Below are 25,336 nucleotides of genomic sequence, written 5' to 3'. Positions count from 1 at the left end.
TTTTCTCTCTCTCACACACAGCAAGATGTCCTACCATTAACCGCTGCTGCTGCTGCTTTTCCAAAATTGAGGGTGGCCTTACCTGGAGTAAACCGCCCTGTGCAGTTTATCGAAAGGGGAAATTTTTCCCTTTGCAAACTGTGTTGAGCAAAATTAGAACCCACACCAAACTTGACCGTGGATTGCTTCCATTGACCTGCGGGTCTTAGTGCAGGTCATGTAAGGTCCCTCTGTCTTGAAAGAGAGAGAGAGAGAGAGAGAGAGAGAGAGAGAGAGAGAGAGAGAGAGAGAGAGAGAGAGAGAGCTAGAAGACGCTGAATTTGTTTTGTATGTCGCTTCATGCAGAACTCCACATGCTTTTCACACCACAGGAAAAGTTCTAAACCAACCGATTACAGGTCACAGTGTAACGTCTCTTCCCACCCCCACCCCCCACTCCGACCACCTTTCGGAGGAAATGAATCTTCTTAATTTCAGTAGCACTTATTCCCCCCTCTCAGTGTCCTGACAGACCCCTTGGAAGGGAAGGGCTGCGTTATACTTTGCTCACAGTGTAAGCATTAAAGGTTTTCTCGGTTGTTTTCTTTTGGGGTTTTTTTGGTCAAGAAACTAATCAACTTTTCAAAATGCGCTAACTTAAAAGAAAAGGGAAAAAAAAGGGGGGGGGAGGGATCCAAGAGGCAATGGCGCCTTTATTATTATTTCCCCCCTTAAGTGGGGCTTTAGTTTATCCCAGAAAGTCAGAGGTGGAAAGAATCAACACAAAATCCCCGCCGAGTTGAAAGTCGCCTTTAATTCAATTTACCAAACGCCTTTCTAATTTCGCCCTGTCTCAAGGAGACGCTGAGATGCGGTTTCCAGCCGGGCCCGGCGCTTGCGTCTAGCTTCGGAGCCGGGGGAAGCCAGGCCGAAGCCCCCCTGCATAACAGCCCCCTCCCCTTCCCCTTCCCCGGCGCACCCCGAGCAAGCCTTGGCCCATTAGGCCGCTCGCCGTAATTACCGTCCGGCCAGGGTTCAGTGCAATAGGCAAAGCCGGTTCCTGCCGTCGTATTTTTATTTTTTTGGCAGGAGGGGTGTTGGGAACCTTTATTAAACCCAGATGAAGCCCGGGGTTCGGAGGCCATAAGGAAAAGATTTACAGTGAAGCCAATTGGAACCGAGAGACGCTCATCCTTGCGTCGCAGGTGTAAATAATGGACCCGGCAAAGAGGCGGGGCCGTTGACTTGACCCTCCGCCTGAAAGCGCCCCTCCCTCCCCTCCCCCGACCCGCTCTGATCCGAAGTGGGGGAGAATTCCGCGGTCGGGCCGCGAGTTTGGACTGAGAGTCCCCCCCCCCCGGAGGAGCCTTCCGCGCCGGGAGAACGTGCGTCCGCTCACGTCTGCAACCCACCCCTCGGCTCAAGTTCTTCGGGATCGGCCCGTGGGGGGGCTGCTCGATCGCGCGGCCGGCTCCCCTCTGCCGATGGGGGGGGGAGAGGTTATAAACCACTACTGGGGCATTTCAGGGCGCTTACTCGCGAGGAATTCGGGCATGGGCTTCGGCGGCAGTACGGAAAGTCGCCAAGCAAAAGGTGTGGATTCCGGTGGAGATGAAGGGGGACGGAATTGTTGCTCTTGGCACGAGCCCCTCGACTCGAATGTTTCCTGTTTTTACTGGAGGGAGCGGAGAGCGTCCGAGGAGACCCTCCCAACAAGTGGGTGACGCCCAAAGGCTGGCTGAAGGGGGCTTCCCTCTCCCAACCCAGATTCACCGCAGTCTGCGTTTCTCTCTGGGCTCCCTTGGCCCGCTCATTCCCACCCACCAACCCACCCCTGCTCTCGAATTCTCTCCCCCCCCCCGGGAGCATTTTTATTCTTAGAGCTGAAGCGAGATCGGCCGCGCTTAACATTTGCACCCGTGAAACGGCCGGATCGGGCCGCAGAGGCAGGCCACGGCAAAGAGTTCTGCACGTCTCTCGCGGTGAACACCCTGCAGGGTCGCTCTGTGGCAGGACGAGAGTGGGGAGGGGGACCGAGGGAGAAAGAAGGATCCCCGCGGAACCCGGAGAGGACATTAGAAACACACCTTGTGGATGAACCTTTTCTTTTCTTTAAAAAAAAAGTGACTTATTCAAACGTGCCCAAATAGCATTAAGCGAGAAGAACGTTCTGGAAAACGGTGTTCAAACGGATGTGACTTCGGATTCATTGACTGTTGGCAAGGACAGGTAAACAACCCCTCCTTCCCATGTAGCTCAAATGGACTGACAATCCAGGTCACTAAACTCAGGAAGAATACCCACTAACACCCCCCCCCCAATAAACAGTACACCTTCCCCAATTCCAAACGCCCCGTCAACTTAAAAAAAAGAAAATCAGTGACACCTTTAAGACCAACAAAGATTTATTCAGGGTGTGAGCTTTCGAGTGCAAGCATGCTTCGTCAGACCAGCTTGCACTCGAAAGCTCACGCCTTGAATAAATCTTTGTTGGCCTTAAAGGTGCTACTGGACTCTGATTTCATTGTGCTACTTCAGACCAACACGGCCACCCGTTTGAATCTATCCTTAAAAAAAGAAATCAATCATGAAAGGCTTCGGAATGCTTTCTAAACAGAGCGGTCCTTGCACTTCCTCCAGGATGCCCATTCTATAAAGCGGGAGCCCCCCCCCCCGTCCCAAAAGGGGAGGGGCGACCCCAGCTGGCCCCCAGAAGAGCGTTTTGCTTGAGTATAAGGGACCCGAAGGGCTTTTAACAGTTCTAAACGCCACTTCGCGGCTGACTTCAGGAACATGGTGAGAGTCGCCTAGGATGTGAACCGGCGGTGGGGAAAGATGCGAGGCCGCCTCTGTCTTTCGTTTCCTCCATCTCTCACCTGCTAGCCCCCCCCATTCCCCCCGCCCGGCCAGTACTGCTGCATAAAAACGTTGCATTCATTCTCTCCTTGAAAACCTGAAGCGCCCCGCTGGGTTCTTCTTCCCCATTAACCGGTTTAGTGGGCCAGACTCCAGACTGGCCGAGACACCGTAGTAATCCTGGATAAGGGCAGGGTCTAGAAGAAGAACAGTTTTATCAGAGCCCAAGGTCACCCAGCTGGCCGCATGTGGGGGAGTGAAGAATTGAACCCGGCTCGCCAGATTAGAAGTCCGCACTCCTAACCACTACACCAAACTGGCTCTATATTGTTTTCACCGCGGTAAAAGCTAAACGGGCGGGTCGTCCATTGCAACTTCGTAGACAGGGAGCTGGGCAGGGGGCCTGGCCAATCTGTTCTAGAAAGCCTCTGCCTGTTTCAGGATCACTGGCATGACATAACAAAAGGGACAGAAGTGTGTGAAGTTATGAGAAGAAGAAGAAGAGTTGGTTCTTCTATGCCGCTTTTCTCTACCCGAAGGAGTCTCAAAGTGGCTTACAGTCACCTTCCCTTTCCTCTCCCCACAACAGACCCCCTGTGAGGTGAGTGAGGCTGAGAGAGCCCTGATATTCCTGCTCGGTCAGAACAGTTTTATCAGTGCTGTGGCAAGCCCAAGGTCGTTAGCCCAATAATATCCTAACATAGCATGCCACATAGTGGAGCATACAAAGATACTTCTTGCTTTAAGCGTGTGTTTTTTTAATTTTGGAGAAGGAAGATAAAATGTCCAAACAAACAAATTCTTCACACAAAATAACCCCCTTAATGCCTGCTAGGTGGAGAAGATGGTAACATTTTAGCACCCATCAAAGCTAAAGATGATTTCTCCTGGCTGTTTCCCATGGAAATCAGGCACTTCCAATAGAAAACAACGAGATTTTAAAGGGCCCAGTTTGGGTTGGATCTCTGCCCTCTTGCTGTAGAAATCAGTAGGCCTTTGTGCCCCCCTCCCCTCCCCGGTTTCTTCCAAAGGAGTTTTGCTAGACACTGAAACTAGCAAATTCCCATCTGGGGGAAGGGGGGAATTCGCATCTTTGGGGAAATATTTCCTTAGCTTCATTTCTTGCCTGGCTTGGAGTCAACCCGGATTGCCTGAACTACCCTGAGGATCTTGCAGGCACAGTGTTAGAGCTATGCTTGGAGGGGAAAGTTTGGGGAGAAGGCCGTGCTAATTGAAAGGGCCTTCGGCGCCCTTTGGAGAGCCTTTGTCCTATAGACTGAGGGCGCTTCTCTTGCAGGTTTCTGCATTAACTGGGATGGCCTCGTCGAGAAAGGACGCAGGTGAGCATCCCCGCCGTGTTTCCAAGGACTTGGGATCATTTGTGGAAAAGCTTTGGAAAAGCTTTCACACACTACACAAAGCCCTTTCAATGCCCTTGGCTCCTGGACTTCGCTGGGTGAAATGGCAAAACCCACTTGCAAAGTGGCCTGAAACTGCTGAAGTGGACCGGAATGGCATTATTTAGCGTGTGCGGAAGCCTACTGGGCAACCCCTGCACAGCGGGCCTATTCCCTGCCCCTATTCATGCAGAGTACTTTCTCTGAGCACGCTGTTCAGATGTACATCTCTCCTCCACCCATAGAAAGGTGCCTTTTGTCCTCGGCTGCCTAGTAGGTAACATTGGGTCCCTTCCCGGCAACAGCAGGCATGCTGAGCTCAGCTTAAGGGTGATGAGGTCGGAAGGAGATGTTCAGGAAGATGACGATCCCATCTCTACCCCCACCCTCACCCAACTGGGTTGCATTTTCCAACGCCCTTGGAAGCCAGCTTGCTCAGAAGGACAGTCTGAATGATTCTGGTCTGGTTGGCCCAGGAAGCCGAGTCGATCCTGGCCACCACTTGGATGGGAGACATAGAACGATACCAGGGCCTTGACCCGGAGGCAGGGAATGGCAAACCACCAGGGAACTCCACTTGCCTTGAAAACTCAAGAATGTCCCCCCTCAATCAACTTAATGGCACTTTCTGCCATAAAGTTAGGACTGAGACTGACGCTTCCTCCCTCCCTCCCTCCCTCCCTCCCTCCCTCCCTCCCTCCCTCCTTCCTTCCTTCCTTCCTTCCTTCCTTCCTTCCTTCCTTCCTTCCTTCCTTCCTTCCTTCCTTCCTCTTCCTCCCTCCCTCATCCACGTGTTTTTATCGCATTGTTCCTGCAGCTCTGGCCAGCAGACATGCTTTCCCCCTTCTTCGTCTCAACCTCACAACAACCCTGGGAGGTAGGCCTGACTGTGAAACAGTGAAAACTTCAGGTCCCGCGGAGTCTTGCCTAAGGCTTCATATGTCGCATAACGTCTTGCTTTTCCAGTCCCAGAGCAACTGTCACTAAAGCCTGGGGACTGAGGGAGGGGGGTCATTTAAGAGCTCCCAGCAAAAAAGAAAAAAGAAAAGAAAGCCGGCTCTTGCAGAAAGAAAGAGAACCTAGGGAGTCCGCCTTTCTCCCGACGGCTCTCCCGCCCCGTGTCTGTTTGCATCGGCCAAGGAAAGCGAAGCGCAGGGCCGCGCGCGCACATCTGCTCCCCTGAAACTGCTAACATCGCCTGGGTTTTGTTTAAAGCACATTACACGGAGGGGCGGCCCTGTTTCTCCGGCTCACAGCGGCAGCGGGACGGAACTGAGAGATTAGCTGGCCAGGGCCGAGCATGTTACAAACATTGGAACAAGACTTGAAACGCTACAAAGCCTCGGAAAATCCGGAGGAGCCACATAAAAGCGGAGCTAAGTAGGAAGTGGTGTAAAAAGCCTTGTCCTAGAGTTGGCCTGGCCTCCCAGATGTTCTGCATAACCTCCCCCCCCCGCCCATCTTTAATGAGTGAGGGGGAGAGAGTGGTGAACGCTGCGTGAACTGGGGGAGCGGCTGGGACAGATGTTGCTAGCCAAGGCGCAGGCGCACTAGCGGAAAGGCTTCACTGGATCATCGCCGGTCTCTTTCTCTCTTTTTCTCCCCTCATCGTCTCATCTGCTTCTGCTTCTGCTTCAGCCGTCACCCAGGCCACTGTTAAACCCCGGGGAATTCGCCTCTCTGCAGCTTGAGGGCGCTCCAGGGGCCGGCAACTCAGAGGGACAGACCAGAACGAATGGGATGAAATTAATTCAAAAGAAATTCCGTCTAAACATCCGGAAGAAGTTCCTGACAGTTAGAGCAGTTCCTCAGTGGAACTGGCTTCCTCGGGAGGTGGTGGGTTCTCCATCTTTGGAGATTTTAAAACAGAGGCTGGATAGCCATCTGACAGAGAGGCTGATTCTGTGAAGGCAAAGGGGGTGGTAGGTGACAGTGGATGAACGATAGGGTTGTGAGTGTCCTGCATAGTGCAGGGGGTTGGACTAGATCATCCAGGAGGTCCCTTCCAACTCTATTATTCTATGATTGTATGTTTCTAACTCATCTCAACTCTCCCCAAATCCCTGATCAGAAAAACCTCACTATCTGGCCCAAGTTCCCAGTGAGTCCACTTCCGAACCAAATGCCAAGCTTTTGGGTAGCACTGAATAAATCTTTGTTGGTTTTAAAGGTGCTCCTGGACTCTGATTTTATTGGGTACCATTTGTTCTATTTGCATTTCCACCTGGTGTTTCAAAAGGTCATTCTCATGCGCCTTTATTCGTGGGGGTCATTGCCACGTGCTTTGGCATAGTGGTTAAGAGTGGCAGCTTCAAATCTGGCAATCTCCTCCTCCGCATGCAGCTTGCTCAGTGACCTTGGGCTCGTCACAGCCCTGATAGTGCTGTTCTCACTGAGCAATAATATCAGGGCTCGCTCAGCCTCACCCACCTCACAAGGTGTCTGTTGTGGGGAGAGGAAAGGGAAGGTGACTGCAAGCCACTTTGAGACTCCTTCAGGTAGAGAAAAGTGGCATATAAGAAACAACTTTTCTTCTTCTTCAGTAATATCAGGGCTCTCTCAACCTCCCCTCCCTCACAGGGTGTCTGTTGTGGGGAGAGGAAAGGGAAGGTGAATGTAAGCCGCTTTGAGACTCCTGGTAGGGAAAAGCGGCATATAAAAGCCAACTCTTCTTCTTCTATTGTGTCAGCCATGGTCGTTAAGCATCAGCTGATTTATGGCGACAGCATAAGAAGGCAAGAGGCGATCCGAGGGTGTTTTTGTTTTTGTTTTTTGACATTGCCTGCCTCTGAATTGACATTGCCTGACTCTGGATTGCTTTGGTGGCTTCCCATCGTAGTACTAACCAGAGATTCCTTGACACTAAACTGCTTGAGCGCGATGGAATTCACTTCCGAGTTGCTCAGTTGAGTTGCTTCTTACACGTGGGTCACATCTTTTGATGCCTGGGCTGAGAGTTTGGGGTACAAGTTGTCTAGGGGGTGGACTGTCAGCAACAAGGGGCACGAATCAGCCATGATCAAGCACCCCAAGGCCTGTACAGAAATGCAGCAGCCGAAAGAACAGGGCTTCCAAATACTTTTGACTCTGGCTGGCAGGAACAAGGCCCCTCGCTGATCAGGGCGAATGGCAGAACTGATAGAGGTGAGAGGCGGCATGGTAAAACGGGGTTGCAATGCGGGACTAGAAGACCCAGGGAGGGTCAAATCCACGGAAGATCACTGGGTGCCTTTGGGCCAGTTACACCCTCAACCTAACCTACCTCCTAGGGTTGTTGTGAAGGTAACATGATGTAAGCCATATGGGGACTCTCTCGGAGGAAAAGGGCAGGGTGCAAAATTTTTTGTCTCAAAAAGTGCAAGGTCCCAGATCCGATAGCCACTTAAGGGATCTCAGCTGGTGTTGTTGGGTCAGCACTTTCCCCGCCTCCATCGGCCTGAGCATGGGTGGTGTTAGGCAGACGCCACATGAATCACTTCATATTAAGTAGTTTCATTGGTGCATATATGTTTTCTGAGCAAGTTGAGAATGAATAGTCATCTAGAGCAGGGGTAGTCAACCTGTGGTCCTCCAGATGTCCATGGACTACAATTCCCATGCGCCCCTGCCAGCATTTGCTGGCAGGGGCTCATGGGAATTGTAGTCCATGGACATCTGGAGGACCACAGGTTGACTACCCCTGATCTAGGGTGATCATAGAGTGTTGGGGGCAACCCCTCAATCCCTGTTAGTATTGGAGAAAGGGTATTTGCCGCGAGTTAACTGTTCAGTTCTCCCTCTCGTCTTGTTAGTTCTTCTCTGGTTTCATAAAGGCGCCACAAACCAATTGACAGCTGAGATCTACCTGCCTGGCTGTGTGGCTTAGGAATAAAGCAGCTACTCTGCAGGGGTTCAGCCCCTGGCAGCTTCAAATAAAAGGATCTGCACCCAAGACATGGCCAGGGTTACCAACCTCCCAATGAGTCCTGGAGATCTGGAATGACAATTGATTTCCAGTCTACAGAAGAAGAAGAAGAGCTGGGATATTTTTGAACCCTGTTTTTTTACTACCTAAAGCAGGGGTAGTCAAACTGCGGCCCTCCAGATGAATGCTGGCAGGGGCTCATGGGAATTGTAGTCCATGGACATCTGGAGGTCTGCAGTTTGACTACCCCCGATCTAAAGGAACCCCAAAGCCACTTACAATCATCTACCTTTCCTCCCCCCTACAACAGTCATGCTGTGGGGTAGGTGGGGCTGAGAGAGCTCTGACATTACTGTGATTGCCCCAAGGTCACCCAGCAGGCTGCATGTGGAGGAGAAGTGGGGATTCAACTAAACCACGTGGGCTCTTCCCAGGAGGAAGCACAAGCTTGGAAAAGTGGATTCTATGGTGTCTCATCTGGTCCAAGCTTCCTCTTTACTAAACTCTGTCCTTCCCTGGAACTGGCCCATTTCTTCTGGATTTTGCCACCCTCCCCCCCCCAAGAACAGCTGTTGATCATAGTAGATCGTCATATTAGCCTTGATGGACCGATAGGCCAATTTACTATCAGGGAGCTTGTTATGAGCACCATTAGAGGAATATGATGATTAATGACAACCAGATTAATCTGTTTAATCTCCACTTTCTCATCATGGGTCCTGGTGCAGAAGACATCTGCTCCAAAATAGTAGTCCTGTTCTACTCTTCAGTGTGGTATGCTGATTATAGAGTGGCGCTCTCTAATCTGGAGAAAAGGTTCGATTCCCCACCCCTCCTCCCCATGCAGCCAGCTGGGTGACCTTGGGCCAGTCGCAGTTCTCTCTGAGCTGTTCTCAAAGAGCACTCCTGTTAGAGCTCTCTCAGCCCCTCCTACAGGTTGCCTGTGGCAGCGAGAGGAAAGGTGTTTGTAAGCCGCTTTGGGGACTCCCTCTGGTGATGAAAAGCGGGGTATAAAACGCCCCAGCTCTCCTTCTGCTCTCCTCTTATACGCCCAAATCCTAGCTTCACCCACAGGCAGAACTGTTTTCATAGCTACCAAGACAGCATTCCCCCCCCCCCCCATCACCGTGTCTGTTCACACGTGCAACGGAGTAAAATCAAAGCCCAGGGACGCAGGATTCACAGTCAGCAGAGTAGTTCAGCAGTGGAATAGGCTGCCTAAGGAGGTGGTGAGCTCCCCCTCACTGGCAGTCTTCAAGCAAAGGCTGGATACACACTTTTCTTGGATGCTAGTTTAGGATGCTTAGGGCTGATCCTGCGTTGAGCAGGGGGTTGGACTAGATGGCCTGTATGGCCCCTCCCAACTCTATGATTCTGAGTTATATAGCTTGCTTTTCCTGTCCCTGGCTGCTGAAGGCGAGTTCTGGTAGGTCAGGTGGGAATACAGTTCTCCCTGGGGCGCTAGACCTGTTATGCCAACTCAATCCACGTTTGCAGGGAGGCAGGGCTGCCTTGGCTTCCAAAACATGCAAGCAAATGCGATGGGGTGGGACCAGCGAGTCACCATCTGGGTGCCTGCCCCTCTTGGCCGGCGTGAACGAGGTTCGGATCCAGCCAGGAGAGCCGGAGCGGAGTCTTCAGGGGCCCTCGGTCAGAGCAAACTGGACCGCTTTCGCTTTTGCTCGGGAGACACGCCCTGCCTGCATTTCACCCGAAGCGGCTATTCTGCAAGCTTTCTCGTGACAGCAGCAGCTGCCGAGCCCGCCAGGGAAACGGCCAGACCTTCCCCGGATCGCAGCCCCGAGACTATCCGGCCCGGAGGCGATCGCGCCTGGTCGGGGTCCATAACAGGCTCTCCGCGGCTTCTCCCCTCCCCCCTCCCCCCGCCCCGGCCGCGTTTGGAAGGAAGGACGAGGCGGAGGAGGAAGGAAAGCCGGCGCAACATGCGCCTGGCCATTTGTTTAATGCTCTTTTAGTCAAATTGACCGGCCGGATCTGAAGGCACCAGCGAGGGAGTCGGCGTTTACCAAACGGATTCGATGTCAATGCAATTTTCTCATCTCCTGCCTGGGAGAGATTTTTCATTAGATTTCAATTTAGGAAGCAGATACACTTGCAAGAGATGGAAAACATTTGTAAAGGTTCTTTCTTTCTTTCTTTCTTTCTTTCTTTCTTTCTTTCTTTCTTTCTTTCTTTCTTTCTTTCTTTCTTTCTTTCTTTCTTTCTTTCTTTCTTTCACCCCCACCCCTCCTCCCCACACTTCATTTCACTTGATCGATGGAAAAGGTCATTTGGTCCCTAATTAGGTCAATAAAATCAATGTTTATTCCTCTGATGGGCCTGAAAGCTAATAAATTCTCCCAGGTTGGCTGGCTCACAAAGACCCTCTTCCGTCCTTTCCCTCTCCCCGCCCGCCTCCGTCCTTCCACCTCGCTTGGGAACGCGAACAAAAATCACGGTCCGCAGAGCTAAGGCCGCCACGATTTCTCTTATGCTGGCTGAGGATCTTTAAGCTGGGGGTGTCAGAGGGTGGAGGCGTCTGTCGGTCTTCAGCGGCACGACCGTGAGATCTTCTTGGGATATTTGGGCAATATTCCCCAAAGTTAGCAGAGTTATAGCCTCTGCTATAAGCGTCAATATTCCAACAAGATTCGGATCCAGAAGCACTTTAGAGACCTATAGGAGTGGCGGGGGGGGGGGGGAGAGCCCCCCGAGAGTCAAAGCTCGGTCGTCGCGGTGCAAGAGTCCAACCCCTGGATTTGGAAAGGGGGCAGAGGGCGGAGTGAGCGAGTTGCCCTCGCCGGACCCGTTTGCTGCCTTTCCCAAACGCGTGTCCGCGCGCGCACAAAAAACTAGCAATTTGCAAAAGTTGCAAAGACTTCTTTGCTCCCGGCCTGAGAGTCCCCTCCCCTCTTGCTTAAAGCTTGCCTTTTAGGAGATTGGGGGGAGAAGAGGAGTTACAAAAATCGCATTAACTTTTTAAAAGGAAAGCTCTTTTTTTGGGGTGGGGGGGTGGAGGTTTTGGCTCGGCTGACGGGAGGAGGGAAAGCGCAAACCGGCTCCTAATAAGATCAATCCGGGGGGAGGGTCTGGCCAGGGGGAGAAGAGACCCCTGACAAAGGTCTCGCTGGGCGAAAGACCTTTGACATACATTGCGGATTAATTGGGTCCTCGGCGAAGGAGAGAAAGAGCGCTTCCAGTTAATTAGTCCAGAAACGAAGCAAACTAAACATTCGGCCGAATTGTCTGCAGCGCCGGGTTTGTTAGGAAGGATTTGAGGATCAGCTTTTGTGAGGGACAAATTGGAGGCGAGTAGCGTGGTGCTGGGCGACACGGTGGGTTTTGTGAACTGGCGACAGCTCTCCTCCCTGGGAAAGGGGGAAGGAGGGCGGCGGCGGCGCGGGGGCGCGGGGGGGAGCCCCTCCGTGGAAGCGGACCTCGGCGCTGCCACCCTGCCTCATTAGCTCATGTCGGATTCCTTTGTGAAGAGCACTTAATCAAGAGTGGCACAGGCGAGCATGCGCGCTCGGGAGCACACATGCACGCCAAGAAACGCGCACCCCCCCCCGGGGGGGGGCTCTTCTGCGGCCTTCCCCGGGCTCCCTGCCAAGAGACACTGGAATCCGCTTGATGCCGAACCCGGCCCTTGGTCCTTCGAGGTCCGGACTGTCAACTCTCCAGGGGCCTCGGGTGGAGGTCTGCCACATCACCCCCTGCCTGATCCGTTTCGCTGGACATGTGGGGGATTAAACCTGCATGCCAAGCAGATGCTCTGCCCCCGAGCCACGGCCCCTCCCCTGAGCACAAAGCCACATTTCACCACCACCTATGTGGTTATGCTCGTAGGTCGCATTGCGTGGTGCTTGGAGGCACACCAGGAGGTAAAGAGAGTCTTCCTGGCCCGTCTAGCTTTGCATCCCGCAGGATGTGCAACCGCCTTCCCCCGTCGCCACGGAGCAACTGGTCTTCCCAGGTTCACCACTGCTGTCTTTCCCACTGAGCCACGGTGGCCAGAAGCCCCTGATCGGCCTCTCCTCCACACCTTGGTCAAATGCCTCTTGAAGGCCCTCCTGGCTGCCAATTCCATCAGCCCTTAAATTTTAGAGAGTCTGTTTTCGCTTACAAAATCCTCCTGCCATGTTTGCTGTATCGAGGCTCTTTACAGTCCGTCTTTCTGGCAGAGGCCCAAGGTGGATGACACAACATTAGGCAATCAGCAGGACCAACCCGGTCGGAAGCCCAGAAATGCAGCAGAAACAAATCGGACACAAAGCATAGGCACTCAAAAGGGATAGGCTGTTGAGCAGGGGTAATCAAACTGCGGCCCTCCAGATGTCCATGGACTACAATTCCCATGAGCCCCTGCCAGCGGTCGCTGGCAGGGGCTCATGGGAATTGTAGTCCATGGACATCTGGAGGGCCGCAGTTTGACTACCCCTGCATGCTCAGTGACCGGCAGCAACAGGCCATGGTCCCGATCCCTTTAGCCACGCAATTTCCTGAGAGCCAATTCCACTTTGTGCCCAGGTGAGCCTGGACATGTCCCGAAGCCTTTAATTGCTTCTGTGATGACTTAATTGGCCGCGTTTTCCTTCAGAAAGCGCCCCTGGCAACAGAGGACATGGCATAGGTCAGTCGTCCGTTTCAGCAGTGTGGGTCCACCACATCGCTGGATCTTTTATGCCCTTCAAACCAGTCCCTGTCCTGGCTCTGCCGGGAACTCCCATGCGCACGGGAGAGGCTGTGACCATAGCACCTGTCTTTAATTGTTACAGAGAGCCGCCAGCAGCCAAAGAGCTGTAGGAACTCGGATTTCTTCTATGCCAGGCTCTCTGTTTCTTAGCCTTCATCAAAGTCCCTAGAGACATCGCGGCACACCTTGGACAATGCACTGCCAGGGCACTTTCGAAGGAGGCTTTCCTGGTTCACGCAGGGAAATCTAGCTGCAAAAGAACCTTGAAAGCGCTTTATCCAAGGTGTGCAGAATGAGCCTAGGTGAAAAGTTTAGTTGATACTGCATCATTCTTTCTACACACACACACACCATTTAAATCTTACTACAACAACCCTGTGAGGAAGGCTGGGAGACATTGACAGGCCCCCAAGGCCACCCACACAACCTTTACGGAAGAGTGGGGTATTCCGACCTGAATCTCCCCGGCAGGCTGGCTTTGAAAATGCTGCTCAAAAGCCGCCTTTCGCCGCTTTTCTCCTTTGGCGGCTTAATCACACATCGGGTCGATCCGAGCCAGGGAAGTCGCGTCGGCCCGGCGGGGTTGGATCGCAACAGAGTTGGGCAGGAATGTGGATTTGTTTAAGGAAGCCGGAGGTGCGGGGATCCACTGAGAACGGGAAAGCAGTGCGGTTGTTAAGGAAGCTGAACGTTTTACAGGCAATTGGGAAGGGACCCGATGCTTTGATTGCCAAGAAGCATTCAGCTGGTTTTCTGCAGATCTGGTGCGGGGCGGTCTGGATCCACGCCATTGTAACATGGAGGCTGGACTACTGCAATCCACTCCACCTAGGTCTCCCCTCCGAGTCTGTTTGGAGGCATCAATTAGTTGAAAATGCCGAAGCTAGGTTATTGGGAGGGGGGGGGCTCGGCGGAACATGTGCATCACCCCCCCCTTCCTGCAGTCCCTCCATGAGCTGCCCAACAATTACCGGGTGCCACAAAACCCTCCATAGTCCTGACCTCTCCTGTCTGCTGGCCTACACCACTGCACAGCTGTCTAAAATGTGTGTGCTCCACATGGCTGAACGCAAAGCACCTGCTTGGCTGCGACCCTATTTCTGATTTCTGTCTATTTCCAGAGTTCTGTAGTCCAAGCCCAATTGTATCACTCACTGGGTGTCTCATCCTGGGGATTCTACTTGATTTTCACTACAGAATCCGCCTTGAGGGTCAGCAAGAAAGACCATCAATAACCATATTAAAGTCCCAAGATTTGACTGCAAGTCTCCTAGTGCAGCCAGCAAGCAACAGCTAAAGAGAGTTGGGTCTGGGGGGGCGGGGGAAGATTCCTGGGAATTCCATGTCGAATAAACTGCTGAGTTTCGAGTTAATTTGCAATTTTCACCCTGTCCTGCAGGGAGTGGCAGGCTTGCTGTGGAAAACAATCTTCTCCCCTGGGCAGCCTTTATTCATCTTGCTCTGCTAATTCATGGCTGGTTGGGTGTGGCCCACGCCCACTGTGGTGGTATCTTGTACGCTTTGCCCAGATTGCTTTATCAGCTGAAATTTGCAAAGGCAAGAATGCTCCTTGGGCCTAGGAGAGGCCCTGTTTTCCACTCCCCCTACCGCCGTTTCTCTTATTTGCATGTGGATGGAGTTTACACCAGGATCAAGATTAGCCCTTGTTTAGCTCTGAGAATTCAACCTTCTTCCCGGTTGCTGCCATCCTTAGAGATGCTTGGAAGTTGCTGATTGCAACCCATCACCCCCTAAAATGTCTTCTGCCATGAACAGTCATGGTGCTATATCCCAAGCAAGTTGAGAGTAAAGCCCATTTATTTGAGCAGAATGTACTGTCTATAGCAGGGGTAGTCAAACTGCGGCCCTCCAGATGTCCATGGACTACAATTCCCAGGAGCACCTGCCAGCATTTGCTGGCAGGTGCTCCTGGGAACTGTAGTCCATGGACATCTGGAGGGCCGCAGTTTGACTACCCCTGGTCTATAGATTCAGGAGGCCTGTTGTGAAGTAATAGAACCAAGTTAGAGTTCAGTGGCACCTTTGTGATCAACTCAGTTTAATTCTGGGCATAAACCTGAATGTGCAGGCACACTTCTTCAGATACTCAAAGATATTCTGGACAATGTGTAGGAGTCCAGTCTTAGGGATGGTCTAGAAATTAAATTCATCCAATAGGACATTTAAGATCAAGACTTTTTGGCTATTATGAAACTCCTGAAATGGTCTCCAGGCTTCAAGTAGCCCCAGAAGTGGTGTGATCTTGCAGAATACAATTAAGAAGCATAGCTGTGTATACATCTACCTAGGGACCCTCATCCTTCCCACCCCCTCCAGGCCCATCATTGGTCATTTGGGGAGGTGGGGGGTCAATATGATAAATATTTAACAAATTTAGAAAAAGAAGAAGAGTTGGTTTTGATACCCTTCTTTTCTGTACCAGGAGTCTCAAAGCGGCTTCCAATTACCTCCCCTTTCCTCTCCCCACAACAGACACCCTGTGAAGTAGGGGAGGCTGAGAAAGCTCTGACAGAACTGCTCAGTCAGAACAGCTCTATCAGTTCTGTGAGAAGCTCAAGGTCATCCAACTGGCTGCATGTGGCGGAGCAGGGAATCAAACCCAGCTTGTCTATTAGAAACTAACTACTACCAATTTGGGAAACCCTTCCAGGGCCATCAAGAAACCCAAGGGTTTAAGGAAGCCTGGCTTATTCTGTCAGATGCCTATAGTCCTTCCAAAGTAGCCCCTGGAAAAAGAGATGCAGTAGAGAGAAGATTGCAAGTAGAGGTCAGTGTAAAAATACCCACGGATAAAAGGTTAAACAGTCCATTCAGAGTGGGTGATAAATACTCCCAGATTAGATCTGGGCAGAAAATCTAATGATGTAAGACATCAAGTAGATACAATAGGGCGGTAACAAAGATCACACAAAGATAGAACTGAAATAATTAATGTCTACAAAGTGTGAATCCTGCTGAGTCATGAGCACCCCTAGTGGTGGTGGTTGGGAGCCAAGGTCTTTATCCAAACCTGGAAGAGAAGGAATACTCCTTGATGAATTCTACTTCTGCACTTTAGCATTGGATTCTTCCTTTGAAGGCAGAAGATGCTTACCCAAACCAGGTGGCTCAAGGTGACCTGGATGACTTAGCTCCTCTGATCTAAGTGTTTTTGGACACAAGCCCTGATTGTGTGGGCATGGTTATCCCTGGGGGGGAAGGGAGGAGGAAATAAAGGCTCATGTTCAAAAGTATCACTTAAGGAAACAAGAAGCGTCTTTGGGAACAATCTAAAGCTTTAACTAACCCAGTGTCCTGTTTCCCACAGTTACTCAGAAGCCTACCAGCAAGGCATGAACGCAACTACCTTCCTCTCAGGTTTTTGGGCGCGTGTGGTGAGTTTGCCTGGGGTAGATTGCCTTCAGACGTGGAGGTTCTATTCTTAATTACCGCTTCTAATAACCCCCTGAACTGGCTATTGTGTGAGAAAGGTTGGCCCCTTTGGAATCTGGTGCCCATCCACTTCGACCTTGACAGCTGACCTTGAGCTCTAATAGTAGGGGGCAAGAACTTTCCATGCCAGGAACGATATTATAAGCCTCTAGCCTACCACATCCCCTCCCTGCCTGGGCGCCTGTCTTCCGAAACGCATAAGCCCCCGTATTCTTTAGCCTTTTTCTTTTAATATGACTTCACACATTCCACAGCTGAGCCCCAGCACCAAACACTCCAGCCTTCTGTTCTGCCAAATGATGGGAGAGGGATTATCTTGAAGCTGCTGTTCTGGTTAAACTGCAGGCATCTGGTCCGACGCTTCGTAGAAGGGAAGTAGGCCCTCCTCCAGGGAGCCCCCGTGGCTTGCTGAGGAACACCAGAGGCTCCCATTTGGTCTCCAGCCAGGCGCTCTGGGTACCACAGCTGAGAAACAAGAAGATTTCATTTGCAACTGGCTCTCCCGGGTCACAAGCGGCTCTGGATGCGCAGCATCTCAGCATCAGAGAGGCCACAGTTTGCCTGATAACAGTGGACCACGATGGAGTCAGAGGTGACCAGTGGTTTCCTTAGTGGTCTGAAGGCTAGATTTTGTCTGGCAGTCCCTTTTTTGTCTGACCCTCCCAGGGAAACTGTGACGTCAGAAACCATCTGTGCAAAGCCTGTTTCAAAAGATAAGTTTTTGTGTGCTAGCATATCTCTGCAGAGATATAATTATCTCTGAAGAGATGTGTTTGCACAGGAAAGCTTGAATAAAACCTCGTTGGTCTTAAAAAGTACCACTGTATGCAAATTTTGTTCTAATGCAATATAGCAGGTTTTGCCTTGGAAGGGTTCCCCGAACAGGTGGGAGTTAATTAAATTTGTATATATATATATATTTAAATTTGTTAAACATTTATCAGATGATATGACCATCTGTGATCAACCCGCCCCCCTTCCCACAATGGCCAATGATGGGTCTGGGGGAGTAGGAAGGGGAGGGGCCCCAGGTGGGCATGTCCACAGCTCTGCTTCCCAACCATATTTGGCAGGATCCTGCCACTTCTGAGGTTTCTCGAAGCCTGAAGAAGGTTTCAGGGGTTTCTCAGCGGTAAAACAATGGAGAGAGGCTGCACTAAAGACTGGAACTTCTTTACTGTGTACTATATTTATTGCCCTTCCTCCTCCCCCCCCCGTCTCGTTTGTTTTCATTCTTTTGCTGATTCTCAGAATCCACCTTTCGATTTGACTGACGAAGAGAAATTAAACTGTAAGAACACCTCGCCCCGCCCTCCAATAAACAGCAGACTTGCCATACCTTGGCATCCCCAAATCTAATTTCTAGAATTAAAGCTATAAAACCATTTGGCACCCCAGGCAGACTTAATTCACACTCTCTTACGCCCACATCCTAACTATTAAAACGGTCTAGATGAAGGAATTATGCCAGGGGATGCTATTTCACCCCCCGGAACCATAGCGACCTAACAATCCGTCCCTGCTAAGAGGTTTCCCTTCAGCCCCACCCGCTCTGTCTCTCCCATGGAGCCTATCAAAGCAATGCAAAACACTCAGCAGGCACCACGGCAACTATCTGGTGGATCGCAGCTCAGGATTCCAGGGCACGGTCCCTCCTTTTTCACCTGGCACAGGTGAAATTCACTCTCCTCTTTCACCTTTCGCTCTCCTCTTCCTCCTCGTCTGCCCTTCATTTTGCTCTGCCACCTATTGCTGCTTCTGTCAGATATTTTGGATTTATTAAAAACAAAAAGGAAAAGAAACAACTTTTCCAAGGAAGCAATCTAAAGCCCCATCAGCTTTCTCTCACTTCCGCCAAGGAGAGTATAAAGCAATTGCAAAACAGGTCTGAACGGTGCGGGTCAAAGCGGATTATGACAACAAAATACTTGGATTTAGAGCAGTGGTTCTCAACCTTCCTAATGCCGCAACCCTTTAAGACAGTTCCTCATGCTGCGGGGACTCCCAACCATAAAATTATGCCAGTGTTCTTTCACAGACATTAAACCGAAACTGACCAATGGCATGAAGATCCCTTGTTCATGATGGTATAGAAATTGTTTTCTGGGGTTTCTCAGTTCAGTTCTGCCTCTTGCCCCGCCATGCCGATCTCGTTCTTTTCCGCTGCTCCAGACAGACAAACTCTCTCTCAATCTACCCTGCAAGGCTGTTGTGTGGATGGTGCCACTCCATCCAAGCTGCTTGTCCTGCTGTGACCCCTGCGAAAGGGTTATTCGACCCTCAAAGGGGTTCCGATCCCCAGGTTGAGAACCATTGATTTAGAGCAGGGGTAGTCAAACTGCGGCCCTCCAGATGTCCATGGACTACAATTCCCAGGAGCCCCCTGCCAGCGAATGCTGGCAGGGGGCTCCTGGGAATTGTAGTCCATGGACATCTGGAGGGCCGCAGTTTGACTACCCCTGGTTTAGAGAGTCGTAGAAATAGTCGTAGACATAGAAATCATTGCCACACTGTAATGCTGGCTGAGACCCTCACTGATCTGAATCCTCTAAGGACTTCTGCAGGATTTTTGTTTTGTTTTGATGAAATCATGGATAGTGTCTGAAACGGTTTACACTTTTGTTTTTTCTTAGAACTGTGCTGTCACATGAGCAAAAGAAACACGTTTGCCTTTAAGGCCATATGCCAGGGGTGGCCAAACGGTGGCTCTCCAGATGTCCATGGACTGCAATTCCCATGAGCACCTGGAAGGGGCTTATGGGAATTATAGTCCATGGCCATCTGGTAGGGGCTCATGGGGATTGTAGTCCATGGACATCTGGAGAGCTACAGTTTGGCCACCCTGGCATACAGGGGCTGATTCTGCACTTACTTTGTTTATTGTGTTGTGGATCCTGCTGAATTCACATCTATTTGGACTTGGGTCTTCCTCTATCGCCACCCCCACTGAAACAGAAATGTGTTCTGCATGTGATGAGGGAAGCTCAGAAGGGGGGGGGAACCAATGCAGCAGGAATCTTTCTTTTCTTGAAGGGGGGCGAGAAGAGCATTGGACACAGCAAAGGAGGGGGAATAAATCCAAGAGGAAAATCTCTGCTGAGGAAAATTAGGGCTTCTGGAGTTTCTGCCGAGATAAGTTAGAGCTTCCCCTTTAAGGGAAACCTTGCTGCCTGGTAACAAGGAAGCCTTTGAATTAACTCCCTGGCCAATCGGGGCTTTTCTACAGTGTTGGAGGCTAGAGGTAGCTAGTTAGTTCTGGACAACCTTTACTCATGCCGATTTTTCAAATTTCGAGGCTTATATCTGTATCTTCTCCAGGATATTGCGGGGGAAAGGTAGGGTCACTCCGGATCAATCCTGCTTGTTGCAGAGAGAAAATTTAAAGCTCCCAAAATCAAAATGGAAATTGCATTCAGTGTAGACAGCAGGGACTGAATTGAGCTTGGATTGGAATAAAAGCTCCATGCAAATTCAGCTCTGGTCTGGGTCCAGCGCACCTGAGGTACCATTTAAATGACTATACCCCTCAAAGGGCATTTTGCTCTGCCAACACTCACAGGCTGGTGATCCCTGGCCAAAGAGAGGGATGTTCAGATTCAACGAGGGCCAGTGCATTTTTAGACCGGGCCTCCACCTGGTGGAATGAGCTCCTGAAATTGAGAGCCCTGCTGGAGCTGCCTTAGTTCTCAGGGCCTGCAGATGAAGCTCTTCCGCCAGGCACTTGGTTGGGTCCAATGTATCCCAAGAGCAACATTAAGAATACCACTGGGCTCCCTCTGTATGATTACAGCCCCCCTGAACCACGAAACGAAGAAACTTAAGTAGTAAGCTATGACGACAGCACCGAAAGAGAGTTTTGTTGGCTGATAGACGGCTCAATTGTTTTTTAAGTTATTATTATGTTTTAATGTTAAAAATAATTAATTGTATTTTTATGAATCTAATTTCGTAATGGTGGATGATGGAATGTTGGAACCACCGTGAGTCAGCTATGCTGGGGAGGGGTGGGGGGGGGAGGACACACAATAAATTGTGTAATAAAATCAGCAAAGGTGAGGATAATAGCCTACACGTTGCAGACTTTTGCACAACTTCAAAAGTGCAGGCTGATTTATTGGGATGATCACCTGGCGCAATGAAGCTTTACTAGAATCCTTCAAGTCAGTGGTGCAAAGGTTTGCAAAGCATTCCTGCTAAATGTAAGGGAGCAGAAGTTTAATGTTTAAAGGTAAAGGTATCCCCTGTGCAAGCACCGAGTCATGTCTGACCCTTGGGGTGACACCCTCCAGCGTTTTCATGGCAGACTCAATACGGGGTGGTTTGCCAGTGCCTTCCCCAGTCATGACCGTTTACCCCCCAGCAGCAAGCTGGGTACTCATTTTACCGACCTCGGAAGGATGGAAGGCTGAGTCAACCTTGAGCCGGCTGCTGGGACTGAACTCCTAGCCTCATGGGCAAAGCTTTCAGACAGCTGCTTTACCACTCTGCACCACAAGAGGCTCTTAGTTTAATGTTTGGATTTTGTTAAATCCCAAAATCTTCTTCAGCTTGGTGGAGTGGTTAGGAGCATGGACGTCCAATCCAGAGAGCCAGGTTGGAGTCTGTCAGTTGAGTGTCCTTGGGCTCACCACAGCCCTGATACAGTTGTTCTGATCGAGCAATCCTCTCAGCCCCACATGCCCTACAGGGTGTCTGTAAGCTACTTTGAGACTCCTTCAGGTAGAGAAAAGCATCATATAAGAACCAACTCCTCTTCCTCTTCCAGTTTGGTGTAGTGGTTAGGAGTGCGGACTTTTAATCTGGGATGCCGGGTTCGATTCTGCACTCCCCCACATGCAACTAGCTGGGTGACCTTGGGCTCGCCACGGCACTGAGAAAGCTGTTCTGACCGGGCAGTGATATCAGGGCTCTCTCAACCTCACCCACCTCACAGGGTGTCTGTTGTGGGGAGAGGAATGGGAAGGCGACTGTAAGCCGCTTTGAGCCTCCTTCAGGTAGGGAAAAGTGGCATATAAGAACCAACTCTTCTTCTTCTTCTTCTTCTTCTTCTTCTTCTTCTTCTTCTCCCTCTCCCTCTCCCTCTCCCTCTCCCTCTCCCTCTCCCTCTCCCTCTCCCTCTCCCTCTCCCTCTCCCTCTCCCTCTCCCTCTCCCTCTCCCTCTCCCTGCTCCTCCTCCTCCTCCTCCTCCTCCTCCTCCTCCTCCTCCTCCTCCTCCTCTTCTTCTTCTTCTTCTTCTTCTTCTTCTTCTTCTTCTTCTATCCTTTAGCTGGCAATTGGTGGAGCAGGTTGTCCTCTCAGCCAATACGCTGCTGTAACTGCAATCCCAAAAACAAACTAAGCATCTAAAAGGGAGGTGAGGGAAACTCTCAGATTTGGAATTCAGCAAAAAAATGCCCTTTCCCAGCTTTTTTGGCAGAAGATTCAGGTTAAGAAGCTTTGAAACTGACATTTCCCCTCCTAAAAGTCAGTTTAGGTATTGGACATGTATTGCATTAATTTGTTACATGCATTAAAAATATATATATTTAAAATACTCCATCCTCTCTTATGTGATCACAGAGCAGTATACCAGAGTTCCATGCATCTACAGAACAATGTTTTGTTGGGTCCGATCCAATCCTATTATTCTGAAATAAAAAGTTTGAATTAAGATAGGGACTGCTTATTGGCTGGGAAACACAGGGTTTCACTTTGAACCTGAAACGAGCAAATACTGCCCCCCCCCCCAAAAAAAACTTCCTTAGCGACTGAAGACCGTGTCCTGCAAAAGTTGCATGTTTCACTGGAGCATTCAATTTTCCAGCAGCACTACCATTCAATGTTCAATGCATTGTTGTTATTCAGTCAAGGAGCTTTAAATCTCCAGGTGGCTCTTTAAAGTAGTGGTGACCCCCTCACACGTGGGTCCAAGCAGCCTCTGCAGGGGAAGCTACTAGCCTTGACATTCTGCTTCAAACAGCCAGGGAGAAAAAGGCATAGGTAAGTCCCTCCACTGAACCGAGCAATTGAGCTTTCCCCAATTTTCCTTGTACTTTTCTCTTGCAGCTAGTAGCATTCACGGCTGTGCCAGAACCCATGTCGCTTTAGCAGGGAGGTGTCCCCATCACTGATCCCCATGGATCAGAGCAGAGTAGAATCATCTATTATGTGGGATCCACACCACACCAAGCTTTGGTGTCCAATCTCTGCAAGAGGCATGTACAACTGGGGAGGGAAGGAAGTTCTCTTAAGGTCAGGGCCACCACAACACACTGGCTCTTGCTCAAGTACCACCCATTTCCCCCCCAAGAAGCAGGGATTGTGGCCATAAGCATCCCGCTGCAGGGCACATCTTGTCTTTTAAATTTTTACTTCCAGAGCCCATTAAAAAATGACTCATCTGCCAAGGCATGAGTTCACTGCAAGGAAGAAAATATGGATTCCATCTGGCAACCCAACACAAGCCAAGCTTGGCAGAATTCATTGCTACAAGCATGCAGCGCTTCTCCCTAGTGGAAGATCCTTCTTTCAAGACATCCATTCATTATAATGTGCCTTAGTGGACATTGCCAGAGACTAACTCCTGTGTCATTTCAGCACCTATCAGCTCTTACCATATCTGCTCTATGCAAGAAGCTGAAGGGGGGCACTGGTTGGTCACTACAGCTGACTACGGAGGTCTGTTTTTTGTGTAAGACTACAGGCTCCCCATCCTGGGCATCAGAGCTCCATGGTTGCAACAGGAAATGTGTACTGTGAAAGAATGAATTATATTTCAGTGCCTGCCAATTTGGTTCATTTTCTGTTCTCTGGTCGTGAGCTGCATGTCAATTGCTTGGTGAGCTGTTTCGATTAGTCAGGGTAAATTTGTCTGTCTCCAGTTTGCAAAATTACTCTGATTTCTTGTATAATCTGATGGCTTTCTGACAGATGCTAATCCACCGTCTTCTGCAGCTACCACCTCTAATGGGAAAAAAACGCAAAGAAAAAATGGGGAAAATATAATTCTAAAGTGTTTGAGTTGAGACTTACTACTGAGGTATCTTTCTGTGTCTTCAGTGTCTGCCTGGAAAACCATCTAACCCTGTGATCAACTCTTGCAATAATATCTCAAATCAATACGGTTGATGACACAGGTACAAAAAGCAGGCAATGCAATCCCGCCAAAGTGACTTATCTCATGGATGCATTCAAGTGCCCAGGTGCTAAGACTGGGTGAATAGCAAGAGATTCTGTGCTTTATACAAGCCAGTCAATTTCTTGATCCAACCATTGCTCCTGAGTGTATTGATTTCTCTCCTCTGCTTATTGTGGTCATTTAGCTTATGGACTGGGCAGAAACTGCTACAAAATGGCCCTGCGGCCAGCTACTTCACAGGTGCAAAGCTAGATAGCTAGACAGGGCCATGCATGAGATGAACTTTGGCAGGGAACATTGATGCAATCCTATGAAGGGCTCCCATTGCATGTAATCAAGAGATTTCAAAGAAGTCTCGTTTGCCTGGGGATCATGTCCATGCTGAATTTTGTAGGATGCCCAAAAAGCAATCAGTGGCAACGGACAGCATTTTTGACTGTCTTTGTTAGCTTGTATACTAGCCACAAGCAAGGTGGCAAAGTGGCATGCGGTAGACCAAAATGCACAGTGTGCAACGTCCTCTATCAAAGTCCACCGGAGCTCTGAAAAACTGGCTTTCATGAAAGTCACGACCTTAGTCATAATAAGAGGCTGTCGATTTATATGAAAATCCTGCCCATTGAAAATAACAAAGAGTCTTGTGGGTTTTAAAGACTAATAATTATTACGGCATAAATGTTCATGAGTCAAAGCTTGCTTCTGGTTAAGTACACAGGCTCATGATAGTTTGTTACAATAAATTCATTAGCCTTTTAGGTTCCACAGGACTCTCTGTACACTTGGCTGCCATAAACGAACACGGCTGTCTGTCTGCTCACGCAGTTATCCTTCAAATGGCCAGCAGTTGTATATTAGAAAGCACTGATGTCATCACATTACATCGATGACATCTCTGTATGAGCACATTACATCGATGACATTGCTGTCCCTGGACCCTGAATTCAAGGCAATATTTGGCATATATGTTGGTAATGAAGACTGCCCACTGCATGTCTAAGAAGGAGAATTGCCTCATCTGTGGCTGAAGATCCATTGTAACTACACACTGATGGATGAAGGAGAAGACTGTAATTCAAAACTGGGGCATTACATTTGGGAAGGGGAGCTATCAATTCAGAGGCCATGAAACAATGGAGAATGATATTGCAAGTCTCCTTTGATTTATCTTAGATTACCTCCTCCCCATTTTGTCCTGCAGACAAAGATTCTCACTGGAGGGACCTACAACAAACCTGTTGGAACTTAAATATCCACCTGATGAAGTCAAGAAACAAATTAATAAAGCCATGCTTGAGAAGAGCTGGATGCAGCATGATAGAAGGGTCTCAGTTAATTCCTCTCAGCAATGAAAGGTACATCTGCCCATCAATCTCTAATTTTGAAATATTTATTTCCTCTACTATATTTCTTGCTATGGAATTAACCCGAAACTAATTGTGACCATATAAACTAAGCTTGTTATTCCAGTTTGGTTCGAGCATCTATCAAGTACCTTTATTATGCTGCATGCTAATTTGCTGCTCACCTGTTTGCAGGGATGGGTAATGTCGATTTCATTGTATCTGATGAAGTGTGCATGCACATGAAAGCTCATACCTTGAATAAAACTTAGTTGGTCTTAAAGGTGCCTCCATTGGACTTGAACTTTGTTCTGCATATCTGCTTTGCTAAAATGATGTGCAAATTTCTGGTCATTAGATTACCTTTGCTTTAGGAAAATGAAGCAATCATCTTTGTTTACACGCAGACTTATTCATCTCAATGTGTCTCATACAAGGCCATTTGCTTAGGATGGGTGTGGTTCGCATGAAGCTGTCATGCACAACGTTGTAACCTATCTAATTCAATGCTGTCTACACAGATTGGCCAAATGTTCCTTCTCACAATCTACTAGGATCTGATGCTGCTACCTATTTTTCTGACTGGCGAAGCCCCAC

At 49.7% G+C, this 25,336-nt stretch overlaps 1 long non-coding RNA gene across 1 annotated transcript in view; it reads left to right on the top strand.

Annotated features, from left to right (window-relative positions):
- Positions 1 to 25,011, top strand: part of LOC143822387 (uncharacterized) — a 40,011-nt gene extending 15,000 nt beyond the window's left edge. Inside the window, exons 2-3 of the long non-coding RNA XR_013226143.1 lie at positions 16,158 to 16,224; positions 24,598 to 25,011. This is a non-coding gene — a long non-coding RNA (uncharacterized LOC143822387). The remainder of the gene's footprint in view (positions 1 to 16,157; positions 16,225 to 24,597) is intronic.
- Positions 25,012 to 25,336: the final 325 nt, after the last annotated feature.

Source organism: Paroedura picta, chromosome 13 (genome assembly GCF_049243985.1).
Source record: "Paroedura picta isolate Pp20150507F chromosome 13, Ppicta_v3.0, whole genome shotgun sequence".
NCBI classification, from domain to species: domain Eukaryota; kingdom Metazoa; phylum Chordata; class Lepidosauria; order Squamata; family Gekkonidae; genus Paroedura; species Paroedura picta.
Note: the sequence above shows the minus strand (reverse complement) of the source record. Positions and strands in the feature narration are given on the sequence as shown.